This window comes from Salvelinus sp. IW2-2015, linkage group LG19 (assembly GCF_002910315.2).
Source record: "Salvelinus sp. IW2-2015 linkage group LG19, ASM291031v2, whole genome shotgun sequence".
Taxonomy (NCBI): Eukaryota; Metazoa; Chordata; class Actinopteri; order Salmoniformes; family Salmonidae; genus Salvelinus; species Salvelinus sp. IW2-2015.
The window spans coordinates 34,740,393-34,754,429 of record NC_036859.1 but is presented as its reverse complement, the minus strand read 5'-3'; the positions used below and the strand labels follow the sequence as shown (position 1 = coordinate 34,754,429).

The following is a 14,037-nucleotide window of genomic DNA, read 5'->3' as shown; positions in this document are numbered from 1 at the left end:
TAACCCAAATTTTCGCAATAGAGGTGGCATCTGGGTTACCAAGATGCCCTCTATTCGATTTGGTAACGGGTACCAGAATGCCCTCTTTCGATTTGGGTTACCAGATGCCCTATGTTCGATTTGGGTTTACCAGATGCCCTCTATTCGATTTGGGTTACCAGATGCCCTCTATTCGATTTTGGGTTACCAGATGCCCTTATTCTTGATTTGGTTACCAGATGCCCTATGTTCGATTTGGGTTACCAGATGCCCTATGTTCGATTTGGGTTACCAGATGCCCTCTGTTCGATTTGGGTTACCAGATGCCCTCTATTCGATTTGGGTTACCAGATGCCCTCTATTCGATTTGGGTTACCAGATGCCCTATGTTCGATTTGGGTTACCAGATGCCCTATGTTCGATTGGGTTACCAGATGCCCTCTATTCGATTTGGTTACCGAGTCCCTCTATTCGATTTGGGTTACCAGATGCCCTCTATTCGATTTGGGTTACCAGATGCCCTATGTTCGATTTGGGTTACCAGATGCCCTCTGTTTCGATTTGGGTTACCAGATGCCCTCTGTCATGTCCTCCGACACAGGCTGTGAACAAGCGATTCGGTGGCATTCTCTCTTTACTGTGTCTCCACCATGCTCAATGCATCTACAAGGACCGCTACTTCGATGCAGACAAGAAACAGAGTGAAATGTTACATACACAGCTGGACCAGATGGAAATGGACAAAGTGACAGTGCGCACCGAGGAAGAGAGGCCACAGAAACAGAGCTGAAACTTCACTGCTTGACAAGTTTAATTCTCAACCAGGATTTCATCATACAACTGAACAATGAAACAGCACAGTAAGTAAGTGAAAGAAATAGGTTTTGATTATGTTTTACTGTAATGGGACATATGTAAATGCCAACAAAATAACTTTTTGGGCAGTATGGTGTGTGTGACCTTTATTTAACTAGGCAAGTCAGTTAAGAACAAATTCTTATTTACAATGACGGCCTACCCCGGCCAAACCGGAAGACGCTGGGCCAATTGTGCGTTGCCCTATGGGACTCCCAACACGGCCGGATGTGATACAGCCTGGATTTGAACCAGGACTGTAGTGACGCCTCTTGCACTAAGATGCTGTGCCTTAGAACGCTGCGTCCATGTGTGTGTGTGTTAACTATTTAACTGTACTATAATGCTTAAAAGGCCGCTAAAATTTTAAATATCGGATTTCATTCTCTGTTTTTTTGTCAAGGAAAATATGGGATATCGGTGCATCACTAGTATTATCATCTATCCATCTATGTGTCAGCTTTGTCAGATCAGACAGACAGTCCATCTCCTCTGTGCCTCATCCAGCAGCAGCTTTGTCAGATTCAGACAGACAGTCCATCTCCTCTGTGCCTCATCCAGCAGCAGCTTCAGCTTTGTCAGATCAGACAGACAGTCCATCTCCTCCGTGCCTCTTGTCCAGCAGCAGCTTCAGCTTTGTCAGGTCAGACAGTCAGTCCATCTCCTCCGTGCCTCTTGTCCAGCAGCAGCTTCAGCTTTGTCAGGTCAGACAGACAGTCCATCTCCTCCGTGCCTCTTGTCCAGCAGCAGCTTCAGCTTTGTCAGGTCAGACAGACAGTCCATCTCCTCTGTGCCTCTTGTCCAGAAGCAGCTTTGTCAGGTCAGACAGTCAGTCCATCTCCTCCGTGCCTCTTGTCCAGAAGCAGCTTTGTCAGGTCAGACAGCCAGTCCATCTCCTCCGTGGATCTCGTCCAGCAGCAGCTCCAGCTCTGTGATCAGGTCTTTGAACTGAATCCTGTTCTCCGGGGAACTCTCCCAACACCTCCTCATCAGTGAGTATACCTGCACACACACGCACGCACGCACACACACACACACACACACAAGTGCAAAGACCAGAGACCAGATATAAAAAATCTTCAAACTTTTTTGGGGTCGGGAAGCATCAAAAAATGTATATCCTGAAAGCTAGGGGTCAAAATGTTGCTATGATAACACACCTGGGAAGACATGTTTATCCTTGTGGATGCAATTCTCCTTTTTATGCTGATGTACATCGGCTTTGATAACGAGCAACCTGCTCAAAGCCATTAGATATGCAGGTTGTTCTATTCCTACTCATTCCTATTGAGCATCGTTATTTTTATACACGTGTCAGAGCTTAAATTTGATCACCCTGTTGTTGCAAGAAATTTCCTGCAGGAAATGCAAACTTGTAGTGTATTCAAGGTTTAAAAAGGCTTCTAAAGTTTTTAATTTCCACTTTCAAAATGTCAGACTTGATTTGTCCTAAAAAAAAATTGATCAACCCCTACAAAAATGTCAGTCGATTATAATCCACATAATAATTCCCATTTCCTGTTGCTGTATGATTATTTTCCTGCTGTGAGAAACTGGTCAAATTAAGATCCTACATCTGTAGAGTAACACTAGTGACTTTCTATTTAGAAAGGGTGCTATTAGCTTTGGTGTAGGGTGAAGTTGCTCCTAGACACTGATCGTGGGTCAGTTTAGCATTTTTTCTCACTAATGATTAAGGTTAGGATCGGGAGAGGGGAAGCTGATCCTAGATCTGTACCTAGAGGAAACTTCACCCCAGAGTATTAGCTTTCAGATGAAAGAAACGGAACGACTACAGCCTTTGTGAGCAGGTTAAACCATTTCCCAGAGTTCTCTTACTGCATCTGGGCAGTGAGGTGGACAGGGCAGCCTCCTGCCGGCCATCAGCACTTCCACCAATCGGGTGATATTCATCTGACCCTGGTTTGGACGAAGCATCTCCAAGAATACCTGTGAACAACCAGAACACATGATCAAAACCAAAACAGATGAAACACTGGCGCTCCAGTTCTATCCCTACCAACACCACAGTCCTTTCTCCCAAACTATACACTTATGCATTCCCCCCATGCATTTAAAAGCATTGGATTGGTACAAGCATGGGGAAGGAGTTTCTAGTAATTTCCTTTCAAATCCATGAAGGGAAGTGGAACAGTGCACCGCTCAGAGTATTGAACTTCAGAATGATTTGACCCCAAAACAGAGTAGTTAACTAAGACTAGGATACATCTCATCAGAGACATGTTAACAGGTCTGACCCCTGGTATCTCATCAGAGACATGTTAACAGGTCTGACCCCTGGTATCTCATCAGAGACATGTTAACAGGTCTGACCCCTGGTATCTCATCAGACATGTTAAAAGGTCTGACCCCTGGTATCTCATCAGAGACATGTTAACAGGTCTGACCCTGGTATCTCATCAGAGACATGTTAACAGGTCTGACCCCTGGTATCTCATCAGAGACATGTTAACAGGTCTGACCCCTGGTATCTCATCAGAGACATGTTAACAGGTCTGACCCCTGGTTCTCATCAGAGACATGTTAACAGTCTGAACCCTGGTATCTCATCAGAGACATGTTAACAGGTCTGCCCCTGGTATCTCATCAGAGACATGTAACAGGTCTGACCCCTGGTATCTCATCAGAGACATGTTAACAGGTCTGACCCCTGTATCTCATCAGAGACATGTTAACAGCTCTGACCCTGGTATCTCATCAGAGACATGTTAACAGGTCTGACCCCTGGTATCTCATCAGAACATGTTAACAGGTCTGACCCCTGGTATCTCATCAGATACATGTTAACAGTCTGACCCCTGGTATCTCATCAGAGACATGTTAACAGGTCTGACCCCTGGTATCTCCTAGAGACAGTTAACAGGTCTGACCCCTGGTATCTCATCAGAGACATGTTAACAGTCTGACCCCTGGTATCTCATCAGAGACATGTTAACAGGTCTGACCCCTGGTATCGCATCAGAGACATGTTAACAGGTGTGATTCCTGGTATCTCCATCAGATACATGTTAACAGGTCTGACCCCTGGTATCTCATCAGATACATGTTAACAGGTCTGACCCCTGGTATTTGTCAAATCAGTCAAGTTTAAGGAATTTGTATTAACATATTTTCATAGTAAGGTTAACAAAGAGACAAAGTTCTTTACCGTGGTAGGACTGCTGCTCGTCTCACAGTAGGTCAACAACTCATAGAGGGTCACTCCGAAGGACCACACGTCAGACGCAGGGTAAAACTTACAGTCCACCAGGCACTCAGGAGCGTACCTACACGGCAACACATGGGTTAAGGCACACCGTAGCAAAATGTTTCGCAACCGAAAATGAGCGTTTCTTGATGGACAAGTTCAGGTAGTTCCTTCCTGTTTGTTTTCTTCCGTTGGATGCCAACTGCCTAATGAACACAACCAAGGTTAATATGTACATTTTACATTACGTTTTAGTCACAGCAGACGCTCTTATGCAGAGCAAGGGCACATCAACAGATTTTTCACCTAGTCAGCTCAGGGATTCAAACCAGCAACCTCTCAGTTACTATCCCAACACTCTACCGTTAGGCTACCTGCCGCCCATGTGAGTTAATGTAAATACAATGAGCCCCATCCTGTTAACATCATAGGACCGAACATCAGAATTGAATCTGATCCCCTTGACTTTAAAAAATGTTTTTGCATTACAGCTTTATTCAAAAATGTATTCAATCAATCTACACACAATACCCCATAATGACAAAGCGAAAATAGTTTTTTACATAAGCATTCAGACCGTTTGCTAAGAGACTCGAAATTATTTTAAAAATATTTTTATTTATTTAACTAGGCAAGTCAGTTAAGAACAAATTCTTATATACAATGACAGCCTACCTGGCCAAACCAGGATGACGCTGGGCCAATTGTGCGCCACTCTATGGGACTCCCAATCACGGCCGGATGTGATACAGCCTGGTTTCCATTGATCATACTTGAGATGTTTCTACAACTTGGAGTCCATCTGTTGTAAATTCAATTGATTGGACATGATTTGGAAAGGCACACATCTGTCTATATAATGTCCCACAGTTGACAGTGCATGTCAGAGCAAACACCAAGCCATGAGGTTGACGGAATTGTCTGTAGAGCTCCGAGACAGGATTATGGCACAGATCTGGGGAAGGGTACCAAAACATTTCTGCAGTATTGAAGGTCCCCAAGAATACAGTGGCCTCCATCATTCTTAAACGGAATAAATTTTGAACCACCAAGACTCTTCCTAGAACTGGCCTCCCGGTCAAACTGAGCAATAGGGGGAGAAGGGCCTTGGTCAGGGAGGTGACCAAGAACCCGATGGTCACTCTGACAGAGTTCCAGAGTTCCTCTGTGGAGATGGGAGAACCTTCCAGACGGACAACCATATCTGCAGCACTCTACCAATCAGGCCTTTATGGTAGAGTGCCCAGATGGCCTTTATGGTAGAGTGGCCAGATGGAAGCCACTCCTCACTAAAAGGTACATGACAGTCCGCTTGGAGTTTGCCAAAAGGCACCTAAAAGACTCTCCGACCATGAGAAACAAGATTCTCTGGTCTGATGAAACCAAGATTGAACTCTTTGGCCTGAATGCCAAGCGTCATGTCTGGAGGAAACCTGGCACCATCCCTACGGCGAAGCATGGTGGTGGCAACATCATGCTCTGGGGACGTTTTTTAGCGGCAGGGACAGGGAGACTAATCAGGATCGAGGGAACGATGAACGGAGCAAAGTACAGAGAGATCCTTGATAAAAACCTGTTCCAGAGTGCTCAGGACCTCAGACTGGGGTGAAGGTTCACCTTCCACCAGGACAATGACCCTAAGCACAGGGCCAAGACAACGCAGGAGTGGTTTTGGGACAAGTCTCTGAATGTCCTCGAGTGGCCCAGCCAGAGCCCGGTCTTGAATCCGATTGAACATCTCTGGAAAGGCCTGAAAATAGAGGTGCAGCGACAGTCCCCATCCAACCTGACAGTGATTGAGAGCATCTGCAGAGAAGAATGGGAGAAACTCCCCAAATACAGGTTTTTGCTTTGTCGTTATGGAGTATTGTGTAGATTAATGAGGACAAAAATCTATTTAATCAATTTTATAATAAGTCTGTAACGTAACAAAATGTGGAAAAAGTCAAGGGGTCTGAATACTTACTGAATATACATAAAAGTATGTGGAAAACCCTTCAAATTAGTGGATTCGGCTATTTTAGCCGAATATATGTATAAAAGCGTATATTTTAGTGTATAAAATCGAGCATAGCGCGTAAAAATAATCTGTTCTCGGTTGCAACACTCACTACCGAGTTCCAAACTGCCTCTGGAAGCAACGTCAGCACAAGAACTGTTTGTCGGAAGCTTCATGAAAGGGGTTTCCATCGCCGAGCAGCCACACACAAGCCTAAGATCACCATGCGCAATGCCGAGCGTTGGCTGGAGTGGTGTAAAGCGGCCATTGGACTCTGGAGCATTGGAACGTGTTCTCTGGAGTGATGAATCACACTTCACCATCTGGCAGTCCGACAGACAAATCTGGGTTTGACGGATGCCAGGAGAACGCTACCTGCCCCAATGTATAGTGCCAACTGTACATTTTGGTGGAGGAGGAATACAGCATACAATTACATTTTAGACGATTCTGTGCTTCCACCTTTGTGGCAACAGTTTGGGGAAGAACCTTTCGTGTTTTAGCATGACAATGCCCCTGTGCACAAAGCGAGGTCCATACAGAAATGGTTTGTCGAGATCAGTGTGGAAGAACTTGACTGGCCTGCACATAGCCCTGACCTCAACCTCACCGAACACCTTTGGGATGAATTGGAATGCCGACTGACTGCGAGCCAGGCCTAATCGCGCAACATCAGTGCCTGACCTAATGCTCTTGTGGCTGAATTGAAGCAAGTCCCCGCAGCAATGTTCCAACATTTAGTGGGAAGCCTTCCCAGAAGAGTGGAGGCTGTTACTGCAGCAAAGGGGGGACCAACTCCATATTAATGGCCATGATTTTGGAATGAGATGTTCGACGAACAGGTGTCCACTTACTTTTGGTCGTGGAGTGTAGCACCAATAGCATTTAAATAGACTGGGATCCAGGCTTTAAAATGCACCTGACCTCATGTTCTTCACATTGATTTGTAAGTCGCTCTGGATAAGAGCGTCTGCTAAATGACTTAAATGTAAATGTAAATTTGGGAGACAACTATCATGTTAAGTTCTAGGACCTGATCTTGTCATTCAGTGGAGGCTGCTGAGGGGAGGACAGCTCATAATAATGGCTGAAACGGAGCGAATGGAATGCCATCAAACACATGGAAACCATGGAAACCATATGTTTGATGTTGTTGATACCTTTCCACTGATTCTGCTCCAGCCATTACCACGTGCCCGTCCTCCCCAATTAAGGTGTCACCAACCTCCTGTGTTGTCATTCTATTTAAACATTGCTCACCAGAACACAGGGCTGTCGGTCTCCTCTCTGACAGTGTAGTAACTCTTGTCCTCCTTCATGCTCTTGGTCAGGCCAAAGTCTCCGATCTTCACCGTGCTTTCGTTCTCCACCAGAACGTTCCGGGCCGCCAGATCCCGGTGGATGAACCGCTGGGATCCCAAGTAATCCATTCCCTGAGAGAGACACACACACACACATCTTCACTTGTTTTTATAGTTTGTATATTTGTATTGCTATTTACCTGGCAGTCTTGTGCTTTCTATGAGTCTTTGAAACATTTACCACAACATTCCATTTGGTACTAGGCAACAGTTACCAAGTAACAGAAAGTGCATTTAAAGGAGTGCAATGGTTTAGATTCTGTCCAACTCTTTCCATCATCACAAACTGCTGTACATACATAAACACCTAATAGGGTCATATCTGTGGCCATGCTACCATAATATAATGTCAAAGTACAGTACACATGCTGGCTGTATGTGTTGGCTGTTACATTCTACAGAAATACATTTTTATTTAGAGAGAGAGAGAGAACATGGAACAAAACAATCACTGGTTTCAAATCATATCTGTGGCCATGCTACCATAATATATTGTCAAAGTAGAGTATACATGCTACATGCTATACAAACGTACCATCACTCACAATGAATAGCCCACGTGTACGTTACACATTTCATAAAATTTGCATATATTGCAACTAAAACGTAAAAACAATCACAAATAACATTTTATATTACAAACAACGGCATTAGCATGACAAGAACTTACCAATCCAAAACGATATCCTCTCCTTCCAAGAAATATGCCTGTTTCAGAATCAAATGAATCCTCTCCAACAGATTCTTCCTCAGATAACATTTCTGTATCAGTATCACGATCAATTTCCTCTAAAATTGCCTATACATTGCTATATCTAGTCTTGGACTTAGCTTTCCCAGACTTATTCGCCATGATGTTCGATGAAAATACAGTTGAAGATGCACGTTGCCGATATACCGCTGTGCGTAATAACTTTCAGTCCTTCCTCGTTGAAATGCGATTTGAAAAGACTGCTGTTGCGCACACGTTCTCCAAGTGAGTTCGTCTCCAAACAAATTACCATTTGATAGTGCCATTTACCTCTGTTCATTGGCTATCTAACCAGCTAGATTTCAAGACGATGAGTGGTCATTGGGTTAAAATACAGTCAATCAAAGAGACAGTGGTCATCTGATTGGTGCGCAAATGAGGTCGGAGGTCGTTGTCTTCCAATCGTTTTTTTCGGATCAATACGTCCCGCAAAATGACCCATCAGTTTGGTTGTGTTACAAACAAACAGTTGATTTCAAGGAAACCAAACATGACTGGATAACGTCAGGTTTAGTCAGTGTATTTAGGTCGGATGTTGAAATTCAACGACATAAACGTTCACAAAATGTTTCGTGTTAGGCTATAAAAAATGGATTTAACCAAACAAAAGACCATTCAGTGTGTAACAATGAGCCTTGGGATTGCAAACAGAGAAAGATTTTCCACAGGTAAACAATTTCTTTCAACGCAATCTGTGATAATGTTACGCTTGTGCTGGTTGAAAAGTATTTATTTATGGAGCGCTGAGCTCAGATAATCGCATCCTATTCTTTCGCAGTAAATAATTTTTTTAATCTGACAACGCAGTTAGATTAGCAAGATTCTAGGCTTTTGAAGCATGTGAGACACTTTTATTTTTAGGAATGTTTAATATGACTATTTGTGGCGATCACCGTATGTTGTCTATTTTCAAACCCGGATCCGGGATCGGTACTAATTAGAGGTTAAAAGGATGAAATTAAAATGTAATTCATTTTGGGGGTATTAATGAAGCTCCATACTACAATACCTGGCAGATCTGGAGGGCGTAGTGGAGAAGTCTCTTGAGGTCAGTCTGGTGTTTTCTTTTGGGAAGGTAGTCCTTCAGGCTCCCCGCTGGCAGGTACTCCATAATCAGCTTAGTGGTCCTCCCACCTAGACAAAGAAACACGATTTTCACACAAGTYTGTGTGTGTGGTGTGTGTGTGTGTGTGTATTGTATATTTATATACAGTATACATTTAGGTGTGTATGTAGGATTGCATCCATTGCCCTCCTCACCCTCCTCGCTACACACTCCTTTGTATTTGACAATGTTGTGGTGGTAGAGTTCTCTCTCATGGTGTCTATTCTCTCTCCTGCAGCTGACCTCTGCTCTCTGGCTTCAGAGACTTGACCGCACCACGCTGCCCTCGCCGTCCCCACGGGGGTCATACTGACACACTCCACCTTGCCAAAATGACCCTGCGAATAGTACACACACACACACACACACACACACACAATGAAAGAATAACCACAGACATTGTGAACAATATTGATAAAGCCATACAGGTACAGTTTATATCCACACCCCCACACACTGTTACATACCACAATCATCACATTACAGGGGAACAAACTGATCCATAAAACAAGCCATCACCCCATTATATTAATAAAAAATGTAAATTTATAGCTTATATTCTGGGTTCTGATGGGTAAGACAATTGAACTAAGCTCATGAGACATTTAGAAGTGATATTCTTCAACAATCATTGGCTAGAATTCAAAGTCCAACAATGGATGTATTGTACCAATCACAGATTGCCCCTTTATGTGGACAAGCATCCTAAAAGTCTACATCTATTAGGAGTTCCCTACCTCACCCAGTCTTTTGATTTCCTGAGGAACCTGGTTTCAAACACGGTGGGGTCACTTCCTGATGGCACCCTACCAGGAGGCAAAGCTGGGTCTGGGGAGGGGCCACAGAGAGCGTGACCGACAGAAGATGACAATAATAAGATGAAGGGGACACAGAGAGAAACAGAGGGAAGGTCACATAGAGAAACAGAGGGAAGGTCACACAGAGAAACAGGGGGAAGGTGACAGAGGGAAACAGGGGGAAGGTGACAAGAGAAACAGGGGAAGGTGGCAGAGAGAGAAACAGGGGAAGGTGACACAGAGAAACAGAACGAAGGTGACAGAGAGAGAAACAGAGGGGAAGGTGGACATAGAGAAACAGGGGGAAGGTGGCAGAGAGAACCAGGGGGAAAGTGGCAATAGAGAAACAGGGGGAAGGTGACACAGAGAAACAGAACGAAGGTGACAGGGAGGAGAGAAACGGGGGAAGGTGACACAGAGAAACAGGGGAAGGTGCAGAGAAGAGAACAGGGGGGGTGACACAGAGAAACAGAACGAAGGTGACAGAGAGAGAAACGGGGAAGGTGGCATAGAGAACAGGGGGAAGGTGGTAAGAGAGAAACAGGGGGAAGGTGGCATAGAGAAACAGGGGAGGTGACACAGGAGAAACAGGGGGAAGGTCACATAGAGAAACAGAGGGAAGGTCACAGAGAAACAGGGAAGGTGACACAGAGAAACAGAAGAGGACAGAGAGAGAACAGGGGAAGGTGACAGAGACAGAGAAACAGGGGGAAGGTGACACAGAAAACAGGGGTGAAGGTGACAGGAGAGAAACAGGGAAGTACACAGAGAAACAGGGGAAAGTCAAGGAGAAACAGGGGGAAGGTGCAGAGAGAAACAGAGGGAAGGGTGACAGAGAGAGAGAAGAAACAGAGGGAAGGTGAACAGAAGAGCACGGAAGAGAAACGGGGGGAAGGTGACAGAGAAACAGAGGGAAGGTGACAGAGAGAAACAGAGGGAAGGTGACAGAGAGCGAGAGAAACAGAGGGAAGGTGACAGAGAGAGAGAGAAACAGGGAAGATGAGTCCTCTTTGTCCGCTTACTCTGCTCAGCCACCCCGGTGAGGTCCCTGACGATGGCCCTGAAGAAGGGCCTCCTCTTGGGGTCGTAGGTCATGCATTTGGTTATGAGCTCACCCAGCTGAGGGCAGTCTGGGGTCACCAGGGAACACTGGGCCGAGTAGAACATCTCCTTCTGCTCACAGAGAGAAAGATAGGAGACAGATCAGGGACCAAGACTTGGGCTCTGTTCTAATATTGATTCCAATACCTTGCATCTAAGTGGTATGGTATTATTTTTTATTTGATTTTCACAGTGTCAAAAAACTAGACAACAACAGGTGTATTCAATGAAATAACTCAAGAAAGACCTCCCCTCTGAAAGAGATATATCACCTGGGTAAATAAGGAATACATTCATGTTTTGTATGGGAAGTCTAGGGGTGGTTGTGAGGGAGAGATTGCGTTGTTCACTGTATGTTAGTAATTCTATTGTGCTGTGAGGGGAAGTGTGTGTGTACCTCTATGAGTTTCTTGTCTTTGAGAGGAGCCTCTCCATCATAGCAGATCTCCCACAGCGTGGTGCCGAAGCCCCACTTATCCACCGCAACACTCAGGACCTGACTGTCCCTAACACACTCTGGGGCGATCCACGGGATCCTCTCCACACACTCTGTAATACAACACAGCCTCATCAGACAGGACGGACGGACGGACAGACAGACAGACAGACTTCACTTTCTTAAACAGCATGTTGTTATCGTTCTCATCTGAACTTTATTTAGCCAGGAGCAGGGCATTGAGATTGCAAAATATATTTTACAAGAGACTAGGTATATAAGTGGCAGTAGAAATACAAAATCATTTATAGAACAAATAATTTACATACATACATACAGACAGACAGACAGACAGACAGACAGACACAGACACACACACACCTTGTCTGTTGAGTGCAGAGATGGGGACCCCAGGGCTACTGAGTTTGATGAAGGGCCCAGTCTCTCCCTCCAGGCCATCCCGCTCCACTAGGATGTTCTTAGCAGATACATAACCATGGACCAGCTTCTTATCCTCCTGAGAGGGAAATACAGGGAAGGGTCAGGTCCACAGCCATATAGACGTATACCACAGGAGGTTGGTGGCACCTTAATTGGGGAGGACGGGCTCGTGGTAATGGCTGGAGTGGAATGGCACCAATAACATGGTTTCCATGGTTTCCATGTGTTTGATGGCATTCCATTTTCTCCGTTCCAGCTATTATTATGAGCTGTCCTCCCCACAGCAGCCTCCACTGACATATACAGATACAGACAAATATATAGCCACCCTTCCATGATTTCTTTTCAAATAAGTCGATTTAAAAAAAAAATTTGATTGACAACAGCACAGGACCAAGAAGGAAAAAAATTGTAACTGAATTTTAAGATCTTTCACGTCAAAGTCAAAAATGGCCTGGACTAAATTATTCAAAATTTGGTTGGAAGCAATGATTTTTGTTCAATGTATAATGTATTTTTACCTGTGGTAAGTTGCAGATGCCTACGTGGTAAAAAGAGCCATTCAACCAGTTTTGAAAAGAAAAAAACGGAACATTGTAAAGAGCAAAGGTGACAATATATTCGACTGCATCTGTACAAGTTTTAACAAACTACTGTTTACTCCAGGTTGGCACCAAGTTCCAAGATGCTTACATTCTGGTAAATACAGTATGTCATGTTATTATCATGGCACATTGTTATGCCTGTTTTATACTATAGGGCCAAACTGAACCATACTGGACTGGCTCTGATATTTTCCTTGCACATTGTCCTTTCCAGCACAGTTCCATTAACTATGGTGGATGCGTAAGCAGGCCATCCCAGTACAGCTAGGCTTGGCCCTATAGTGTGAATCAGGGTTGATTGATGGTTTCTCACCAGGTAGCTGAGGACGCTGGCCAGTTGTTGGGCCACCTGGAACTTCCAGGAAGTGCTGAGTTGAAGACGACACCCCTTCATGAACACATCCAGAGGACCCAGCTTCACATGCTCCTCCACAATGATATCTGAACAGGGACCACACACAGTTAGAGGTCCCCAAAAAAGTCTAGCCCATTTTCACACTAGCAAATTGCTACTTTTTTTAACTGTCAGAGATATAAAGTATTTTCCACAACATACGGCATATTGCAAATGTAGACACTATGTCATTACATCTAGGACTTCAGCGAAGCATGAAGTAAACAACAGTATTGGGCCAACTTCCTCAACATCTAAGAACGCGAAGCGCGAGGCTAAACTTCTCCCTAGTTCTTAGGTTGCAGTCATCAAGTTGTAGCAGATACTCTGTTGCGAGTACATAGTCTTGCATCACAATCATCTACAATAACTTAGGTTCATCCTGCGGCTTGTGGCATATCGCTGAGTGTCAGTTTAAGAATGAAGATAAGAGGAATGGTGGAAGGAAGGGTGACTTACTGTCCTGGTTGCGAACACAGACGCCATGCAGCAGAGCGATGTGTTGGTGGGACAGCTGCTGTATCATACTGACCGTCTCAAAGAAAGCCTGACGGAAAGAGGTCCGTGGTAAAAGATCAAAGTCAAAAGGTCAAAGAAAGTGGTCACAAAGTCAGACAGGTAATGGAGGAAGGAACTGTGTGTGTGAGCAGTGCTGGAAAAAGTACTCAATTGTCATACTTGAGTAAAAGATACCTTAATAGAAAATGACTCAAGTAAAAGTGAAAGTCACCCAGTAAAATTAGCAATGCGCATGGGCCGCCCTCTTTCTTTTTCCTGTGGTTGAGGGTCACTTGTCACTTAAATCTCGCTGGATTGATTTATTTCATTTTACTCCTGCGACTCTTTCATACTCTTGCTTGTGCTTGAAGTTTTTTCCAGGTAAAGCTACAACCGCGGAAATGTTTGTAAAGACCTGTCAGCAGTGGAGGCTCCTCAGAGGAGGAAGGGGAGGACCATCCTCCTCAGTGAATTTCATAAAACAAAATGTTTTTAAACATTTAAAAA

General features: G+C 44.5%; 1 long non-coding RNA gene and 1 pseudogene across 1 annotated transcript; one reads left to right on the top strand and one right to left on the bottom strand.

Moving 5' to 3' along the window:
• Positions 1-766: 766 nt before the first annotated feature.
• Positions 767-14,037, bottom strand: part of LOC111979140 (tyrosine-protein kinase JAK1-like) — a 25,129-nt pseudogene continuing 11,858 nt past the window's right edge.
• Positions 8,633-9,775, top strand: LOC139029305 (uncharacterized). The gene is made up of 3 exons (XR_011481613.1): positions 8,633-8,821; positions 9,170-9,255; positions 9,497-9,775. It is a non-coding gene; the product is annotated as an uncharacterized lncRNA (long non-coding RNA).